This window comes from Pan paniscus, chromosome 5 (assembly GCF_029289425.2).
Source record: "Pan paniscus chromosome 5, NHGRI_mPanPan1-v2.0_pri, whole genome shotgun sequence".
Lineage (NCBI taxonomy): Eukaryota > Metazoa > Chordata > Mammalia > Primates > Hominidae > Pan > Pan paniscus.
In genome coordinates this window covers 190772952-190782536 of record NC_073254.2, presented here as the reverse complement: position 1 = coordinate 190782536, position 9585 = coordinate 190772952, and positions in this window count along the sequence as shown.

Sequence of the window (9585 nt, the reverse complement as noted above, 5' to 3'; positions counted from 1 at the left end):
CAGGGTGCAATCCTTTGTCAGAAATAAAGCTCTCCTCTCCAAATGTATGAACCTCGTGATTCTTCAGTTGACAGCAGTGACTTTACAAAACACAGCTACTATAAGTAATGAGCATACTTGTTTATTTTGCTCAAACTTGCCTTCCCCTTACTAACAGTTGAGGAGGAGGTTGGAAAATAAATGTGTATGTGTATGTTTGTGTATATATTTGTATCTTGTCTGTCTTCTATGAATTGCCTGTGTTTTTTTTTTTGCCCATTTTTCTGTTGAGTTGTCTTTTTCTTATCAGTTTGAATAATTCCTTTATATATTATTCATATTAATTTTTAACCTCTTAAATACTTTGCAAATATTTTATTCAAGTAGACACCTTAAAAGAAACTTCATTTATGTGGGCTTTTCTCATAGGGTGGTTTTAAGTGTGTATGTGATGAAGTCTGCCAGTATTTTCCTTTGTTACTCCTGGGTTTGTTTCTTCTATATTTTATTAATATAGGTTGAAGGCTTTCTTCAAACTATACTAATAAAATATAATTCTCTGTTTTCACTAGGTTTTAAAAAGTGAGCCTTTTAATTCATCTGGGATATTTTCTGATGTGCCATAGCATAGAAAACTATTGAATTTAAGCAACTAGTCAGTCTCCTTTTCCTATTCTTTTCCATCGATGTACAAATAATAATACCTTCAGTATTATTGTATTGCTACCGAGTGAGGAGCTCAATCCTCCCTTTTTTTTCTTCCAGCATTGCCTCCTCCTGCTGCTGTCAGTCTAGAGAGTGGGCTCAAGCCACCGTGGTGGGAGTTCTGACCCAGAGCTGATTCTCATTTGTGAGAAATCTCCATTCCATTCCACTCTCCAGCAGCAGGTCCCATGAGCTTACAGTTATACTTTATCTATACTTCAAACAAACCTTTAAAATCTTTATATATAAGTTTAGACTAAAGTCTAGACTTCAAATAAGACTTTAATGGGGAGAGGCCCTTTTAAACCTGAAGACACTGGGAAGAGCAGAGTGCTCCGATTCTGTCAACATAGATGCATGCTGCTCTCTTATGAATTATGTCCCCGAGTGCTCCTTCTTGGCCGCATGCCAGCCTCATCGTGAAGACGTCAGGCATCAGCCAACTGGGGCAGCAGGGCTTGGCACCTGCCCTGAGTCCTTGGGTGTCTGATCACGTCACTGAAGAGAGACAACCTCAGCCGGATGCCTCTGGCAGGATCCTCCATGCACAGCAAGACAAACCCTCCCTGACCTGTCAGCTGGCCATGGGCTCTTTGTGGGTGAAATTAGGTTTCCTCACATCAGCGTGGGGCTAAACTTTGCTTTTGGGCCTTCACTGGGCAAGAAGTTAATGTGCACAGATGAGCTCCTGCTCCCATCGCCTTGTTCTTTTGTGTCCCTAGCTCAATAAAGCTAAGGATGGTTAGAAAAGAACTTGGAAACTCCAGAGATCTGTTCCTTCACTGATCCCAGGGCCACAGGGGTGCACAAACCTCCAGAAACAAAAGGAAGTGAGCAGAAAAAAACATCATAACACAACGGCCATCAACATGCAAAATGCAGGAGCCTTAGGGTCTTCCTTCCAGATACTCGACGTGTTCCAATTTCAGGGTAGTCTCCAAAAGCCTCCCCAGTAGAAGGAACCTTCATTTCTTTCATCCTCCACAGGCCACATGTCCAGAACTGTTTGCTGTTTTTCAGATTCTTTAATACAGTTAATTATTTTAAAGGGGAAAAATTGCCTAAAGAATTTGACCATTAGGGACTTAATCCAGGGCCATATTTTCCTGGTGATCAGATGTTCACAGACACAGTGCAATGATGGTGAGGGAGAAGAGGTTTAAGCGTAAGAGCAGAAAGGATCTTGTTCCCTCCCTTCAGGGGGCCTCTGAATATTCTCCAGTGAGTTACGACGTTGGTGCCGTATCTCAGGAAGTCACACCAACTAGACACTTGTAGAAGCCAATGTGTTCCCTTGCTGTGGTGTATGTGGGTTAGAAAATAATTTTCAAGTGTTTGCTTTTCCATTAAGCTTCATGAGATCAGAAGAAAATCTTGCTCCCTGTCCAGAGCACTTGCAGGTCTCTCGTGCCTCCTGCTCTGCTTTTCACTGGTGCTCTGGTAAATGATGCATGTGCTCAGAGAGCCTGACCAAGAAGGGCAGCCTTGGTTTCCCACTCAGCAGGCAGGAAGCCACCTTCTAGATCAGCAGAAGTCCTCCCTGGAAACTCCATAGGCCTGTGGGACACCAGCTTCTGTGGCTTCCTGTGGGACACCAGCTTCTGTGGCTTGCTTGGAAGACTGGAGGGGAGCTGGACAAGCTTGATGCCTGCTGTTTGGTGACCTAGGACTCATTCCAACTCCCCTTCCCAGGTGGCTGCAGGACTTGCATTTAATTTCCTTCTCCAGACAGCTGCAGGATGTACCCTTCATTCCCTTCCCCTGATGGCTGCAGGATGTGACCCACATTCCCTTCCCCAGAAGGCTGCAGGACATGCCCCTCATTCCCTTCCCCTGATGGGTGTGGAACATACCACTCATTCCCTTTCCTTAATGGGGGCAGAATGTGCCCATCATTCCCTTTTCCTGATGGGTGCAAGACATACCAGTCAGTCCCTTCTCCTGATGGCTGCAGGATGGGCCCATCATTCCCTTTTCCTGATGGGTGTGGAACATACCACTCATTCCCTTTCCTTAATGGGGGCAGAATGTGCCCATCATTCCCTTTTCCTGATGGGTGCAAGACATACTGCTCAGTCCCTTCTCCTGATGGCTGCAGGATGGGCCCATCGTTCCTTTCCCCTAGTGGAGGCAGGACATGCCACTCATTCCCTTGCCTTAATGGGGGCAGAATGTGCCCACCATTCCCTTCCCCTGATGGGTGCAGGACATGCCCATCATTCCCTTCCCCTGATGGCTGCAGGACATGCCCATCATTCCCTTCCCCTGATGGCTGCAGGATGTGCCCATCATTCCCTTCCCCTGATGGCTGCAGGATGTGCCCATCATTCCCTTCCCGTAGTGGGAGCAGGACATGCCACTGATTCTCTTCCCTTAATGGGTGCAGGACATGCCCCCTCATTTCTATGCCCCAATGGCTGCAGGATGTACCCCTCATTGCTGCAGGGCATGCCCTTCATTCCCTTTCCCAGATGGCTTCAGGATGTGACCTTCATTCCCTTCCCCGATGGCTGTAGGATATACTCCTCATTCCCATCCCAAGTTGGTTGCAGGACATGCCTCTTATTCCTTTTCGCAGATGGCTGCAGGACATATCCTATCCCTTTCCCCCAGATGGCTGCCAGATGTGCCCCTTATTATTTTACCCAGATAGCTGCAGTACATTCCCCTCATTTCCTTTCTCTCATGGCTGCAGAACATGCCCCTCATTCCCTTCTCCTGATGGCTGCAGAACATGTCTCTCATTTCCTTTCCCTGATGGCTGCAGAACATGCCCCTCATTCCCTTCCCCTGATGGCTGCAGAACATGTCCCTTATTTCCTTTCCTTGATGGCTGCGGGACATGCCCCTCCTTTCCTTCCCCTGATGGCTGCAGGACATGCCCTTCATTCCCTTCCCCTGATGGCTGCAGAACATGTCCCTTATTTCCTTTCCCTGATGGCTGTGGGACATGACCCTCCTTTCCTTCCCCTGATGGCTGCAGGACATGTTCCTCATTTCCTTCCCCTGATGGCTGCAGAACATGCCCCTCATTCCCTTCTCCTGATGGCTGCACAACATGTCCCTCATTTCGTCCTCCTGATGGCTGCAGGACATGACCCTCCTTTCCTTCCCCTGATGGCTGCAGGACATGTTCCTCATTTCCTTCCCCTGATGGCTGCAGAACATGCCCCTCATTCCCTTCTCCTGATGGCTGCACAACATGTCCCTCATTTCGTCCTCCTGATGGCTGCAGGACATGACCCTCCTTTCCTTCCCCTGATGGCTGCAGGACATGTTCCTCATTTCCTTCCCTTGATGGCTGCAGAACATGTCCCTCATTTCCCTCCCCTGATGGGTACAGGACATGTCCCTCATTCCTTTCCCCCGATGGCTGCAGAACACATCCCTCATTTCGTTCCCTTGACGGCTGCAGAACATGGCCCTCATTTCCTTCCCCTGATGGCTGCAGGACATGTCTCTTATTTCCTTCCCCAGATGGCTACAGGACATGTTCCTCATTTCCTTCCCCTGATGGCTGCAGGACATGCCTCTCATTTCCTTCCCCTGATGGCTGCAGTGCATGCCCCTCTTTTTCTTCCCCTGGTGGCTGCAGGACATACTCCTCATTTCCCTCTCCTGATAGCTGTGGGACATGTCCCTCATTTCCTTCCCCTGATGTCTGTGGGACATGCCTCTCATTCCCTTTGGCTCTGGGATGGGACATGTCCCTCATTTCCTTCCCCTGATGGCCATGGGACATGCCCCTCATTTCCTTCCCCTGATGGCTGCAGGACATACTCCTAATTTCCCTCTCCTGATGGCTGCAGGACATACTTCTCATTTCCCTCTCCTGATGGCTGTGGGACATGTCCCTCATTTCCTTCCCCTGATGGCTGCAGGACACGCCTCTCATTTCCTTCCCCTGATGGCTGCAGTGCATGCCCCTCTTTTTCTTCCCCGATGGCTGCAGGACATGCCTCTCATTTTCTTTTCCTGAAGGCTGCAGTGCATGCCCCTCTTTTTCTTCCCCTAATGGCTACAGGACATACTCCTTATTTCCCTCTCCTGATGGCCGTGGGACATATCCCTCATTTCCCTCTCCTGATGGCCGTGGGACACGCCTCTCATTCCCTTTGGCTCTGGGAAATGACGGTTCCTCAGAGAGGTCAGTACTACTCTGCTTTGCCAATGCCTGCTTTTTGGTCATGGGCTTGTTCTTTTTGGGCCGGACATTCTCTGTTCTGATCTAGTAGATGGGAGCCTGGCATTTAGTAGTGTTCAGTAAATGCTTGTGGAGTGAATGCATGGGTCCAGCTCTCCTACCTGTGCAGATAAGCATTGGGGCTACATGGCCATGTGACATGGGACAGGTGATCTCTTGTCTCTGAGCCTCAGCTGCTCACACCACATGGTTTTTGAGGGAGACTTGTTGATTTGGTCATGGAAGTGCCTGAGAAGACAAAGCGACACCAGGAACCACAGGCAGAAAGTGAGGCATCTGGTTCCATCAGTGAGCAGACAGTGGGGAGTCATCCAAGACCAGAACTAGAACCACTGGGGCAGGGAGTTTCAGAAACAGCAGGGGCAGGGGGGTGTGACTGAGGAGACAAATATAATGCCAAGAGGCCAGAAGAAAACACTCCTGGTTAAGGGTTTCAGACCCCTCTCTCATCGGGACCCTCATCCCACCCCAGAGAGCCCACTCTGGGTGGTTAAGGTTTTCAGACCCTTCTCTCGTCAGGACCCTCATCCCACCCCAGAGAGCCCACTGTGGGTGTGAACCTGCATTCCTAATTAGGGAGGGGTGTGTCTTATGGGCACTGCAGTTCCACAACTCAGAGATAAGCTTAGTCAGAAAACCAAACAGGACAGAAAGGGAGGGTCCAGTGGGGGTCTCAAGGGCCTACAGGCCAGGAGGCTTCCTGGAAGGCCTTAAGTGTCATGCAGGGGTCTTTGGGTCTTGTAGGGAAGGGCCACCTTCCTGAGGGGCTGATGGTCAGGGACAGATGTCAGGGAATGCCAGCAGGGAGGGGTCTGGAGTGGGCTGAGGGCCTGTGTTAGCCGGGCCCAGCAGGGAAGGTGCTTTGGAGAACAGGCTTTTCCACTCACACTATGGTACACCCTCCGGGGTGGGGGGGGGGTAGGGGTGGCTCCACGTGCCATACCTTCTCTGTCTCTCATTAGCTCTCTGGTGGCACTACAGTGCTCCAATCAGGATTGCCAAAGTTCAGAATTAGCTGTTCTGAAGAAACATGAGCCCACAGAAGGGCCCCAAGCCTCATGGAAACTCTCTCTAAAGCAGTGGTCTGAGCTGGGGCACCCAAAACAGACATCTTTTGCTTTCAAAAGCCTCTGCACTCCAAACAATACATGTGAGTCCTTCCTTGCTCCCTCTCCACGCCAACCCTGAGTGTGGGCTGGATTTAGTGGCTTTAGAACAGAATGTTAAATAGAAAAACTAGTTACTTAGAGTGGAGAAACCTGGCAGACCCACCTCAACCAGGAGATGAAGGCTAAAATCACCCAAGTCACATTGCTATCTGGGGAAGGGCAGCTCACATTCTTCCCCAAAGCCCACAACCTCAATCTCATCATGAGGAAACAACAGACAAACCCAATTCACGGGATATTCAAGGAAAGACTGAGGAACTGTCACAGACCAGAGTACCTGAGAAGGCATAACAACTAAATGCAGCACAGGGTCCTGGATGTGTCCGGGGGCAAAAGAACGGGCGAAATCTGAATATGGTCTGGAGCTTAGTAGTGGTGATGTGCCAATGTTAACTGCTAGTTTTGATACATGTGCTAATGTTAATTCTTAGTTTTGATACAAATGTCAACATAAACTCTTAGTTTTCATACACGTGCCAATGTTCATTCTTGGTTTTGATACATATGCCAATGTTCATTCTTAGTTTTGACACGTGTCTATGCAAATTTTTATTTATTTTAATTGTATTTATTTGTTTATTAATTACCATCTATGGACTCACAGAACCAATGTTATTTCTTAGTTTTGGTACATGTACCAAGGTTACACAGAATTTTGACATTAGCGAAGCTGGGTGGAGGATATATAGAAACTCTGTACTATCTTTGCAACTACCCTATAAATCTCAAAGACTATTCGAGAACAAAAAGTTAGAGGAAGGCCCGCAGCAAGATTCCACTCTGTTTCACCTGGGGTGTCCTGGTCACTCTGGCCCTGGGGCAGCCATGCAGTGGGTCCTGCCTGCTTTGCTACTCCCTTCATTCTGTTCACGCATGTTAGCCGTGGGCTACCCCAACTCCACTCCCCAGCCTTACAGCCATGCCCTGGGCCTCCACGTGTCCAAGAGGGTCTTCAGACTAGGTGGGGGACAGTGTCCAGGACCTTCCTCACAAGAGGGGCAGTTCAGGCCAGGTGCGGTGGCTCACACCTGTAATCCCAGCACTTTGGGAGGCCGAGGTGGGCAGATCACCTGAGGTCAGGAGTTCAAGACCAGCCTGGCTAAAATGATGAAACCCTGTCTCTACTAAATAGACAAAAATTAGCCAGGTGTGGTGGCACATACCTGTAGTCCAGCTACTTGGGAGGCTGAGGCAGGAGAATCTCTTGAACCCAGGAGGTGGAGGTTGCAGTGAGCAGAGATCCAGCCACTGTACTCCAGCCTGGGCGACAGAGCGAGACTCCGTCTCAAAAAAAAAAAAAAAAAAAAAAAAAAAAAGAGGGGTAGTTTGGGAATCTCAGCCCAGGTCAGCTCCCTGGCCATCTCAGCTGCTGACAACCAGCCAACTGGAAAGTTTCAACTGAAATTCTCTCCCGTCATCAACCTGCCCTCATCAGTAAATTCCTGGAGGGCCCAGGCTCAGACAATGGTTGTATTCAACTTGAAAGCAGACATATTTGAAGACAAAGCCCCTGCCATATGTCTATGAGCAAGAGCCAAACAGAGCAGTGGGCTTAAGGGGAGGGGCACAGCTGACAGTCTCCCCTCTCTGGGAGACCCTGGGAGGAGGATTACTTAGGGCTGCAGACATAAAAGGAAAGTGCTTCTTGCTCCTCCTGGGTCTGCAACTGGGTTTTGTTAGCCACTGTAGGTCAACAAAGGTAAGAAAGGAGCTTCATGTTAACCCAACCGGCCCAGAATCCAGGACAATGAGCTGGCCCAGCAGGAGGCAGGAACATGAGAAGGCAGTGGAGCCTGGCTGTGTGCTCGCCTTGGTGCTGGGCTCTTTCCATCATTATTTCATTGCAGACAGCAACTCTGTTTTGTCACATAGATGGAGAACCTGGGACTCAGAGAGGTTAAATTCTTTTCCAAAGTCACACTAGCTAGAAAGTGGAAGAAGTTGAATCTGACCCCAAAGCTTATAAGATTACAGATCTTTTAGCTTCTTACAGTTCACTGAAAACTACAAACAACAGCATAATGTTTAAGAGTTCAGACAGAATGTGAATCTTGGCTTTGTCATTCAGTAACTGTGCCACCTTGGATAAGTCAATCTATCCAATGCCTCAGTTTCCACATCTGTTAAAAAGGAGGGATAATGGTAGCATCTATTTCATTGGACTAAGTAAATCAATTAACATATACAACCTAAAAGAATACCTAACATGAAATAAGTGGTCACTATAAATAATAGCTGCTGTTATTACATTTAAGGAGTTATTACAATGATTTAAAAATCTATCTTTGCAGATTTATCTCCTGTTGCTTGCTTAACTTCTAGAACAACCTGTAGTTTCTTGGACTTCCCCTGCTTTCCTGCCTCAACGTCTTGATTCACTGTGTCTACAGGACTTTGTAGGTTACAGGTAACAGAAAAACCCAACTAAAAATGGCTTAAACAGTAAAGCGACTTCAGACGAGACTTGGTCCAGTCACTGAATCCAAGTTTTCCTTCATTTATCTGGTTTGCCTTGTGTATTTGCCTCTTGTGTATTCTAACATCATTGATTCTAACTGGGCTACAAGCCTGTCCCTGAAGTAACGGCTCTGATCAGGAAGATGGGAAATGCTGATTGACTTAAGCCACTGAGGACCTAGTCCTGGAGCTGGGAGTAAAGGTCAGCTTTCTCCAGTTATGTGAAGAGGAAGCAGTAGTTTCTGAGAGGACAACCAGGGCCCTGTTGTCAGAAGACAGAACAATTCATTCTGCTGGCTGCCTTACCTACTATTCCCTTAGACCCTCCATCCTCCTTTTCACCACCGCTCTGTAGTTCCTCCAACCCCATCCTCCTTTTCACCACACCTCTGTAGTTCCTCCAACCCCATCCTCCTTTTCACCACCGCTCTGTAGTTCCTCCAACCCCATCCTCCTCTTCACCACCGCTCTGTAGTTCCTCCAACCCCATCCTCCTTTTCGCCACCACTCTGTAATTCCTCCAACCCCATCCTCCTTCTCACCACCCCTCTGTAATTCCTCCAACCCCATCCTCCTTTTCACCACCGCTCTGTAGTTCTTCCAACCCCATCCTCCTCTTCACCACCCCTCTGTAATTCCTCCAACCCCATCCTCCTTTTCACCACAGCTCTGTAATTCCTCCAACCCCATCCTACTTTTCACCACCGCTCTGTAGTTCCTCCAACCCCATCCTCCTTTTCACCACACCTCTGTAGTTCCTCCAACCCCATCCTCCTTTTCACCACACCTCTGTAGTTCCTCCAACCCCATCCTCCTTTTCACCACAGCTCGGTAATTCCTCCAACCCCATCCTACTTTTCACCACCGCTCTGTAATTCCTCCAACCCCATCCTCCTTTTCACCACAGCTCTGTAATTCCTCCAACCCCATCCTCCTTTTCACCACCGCTCTGTAATTCCTCCAACCCCATCCTCCTTTTCACCACCGCTCTGTAGTTCCTCCAACCCCATCCTCCTTTTCACCACCCCTCTGTAATTCCTCCAACCCCATCCTCCTTTTCACCACCGCTCT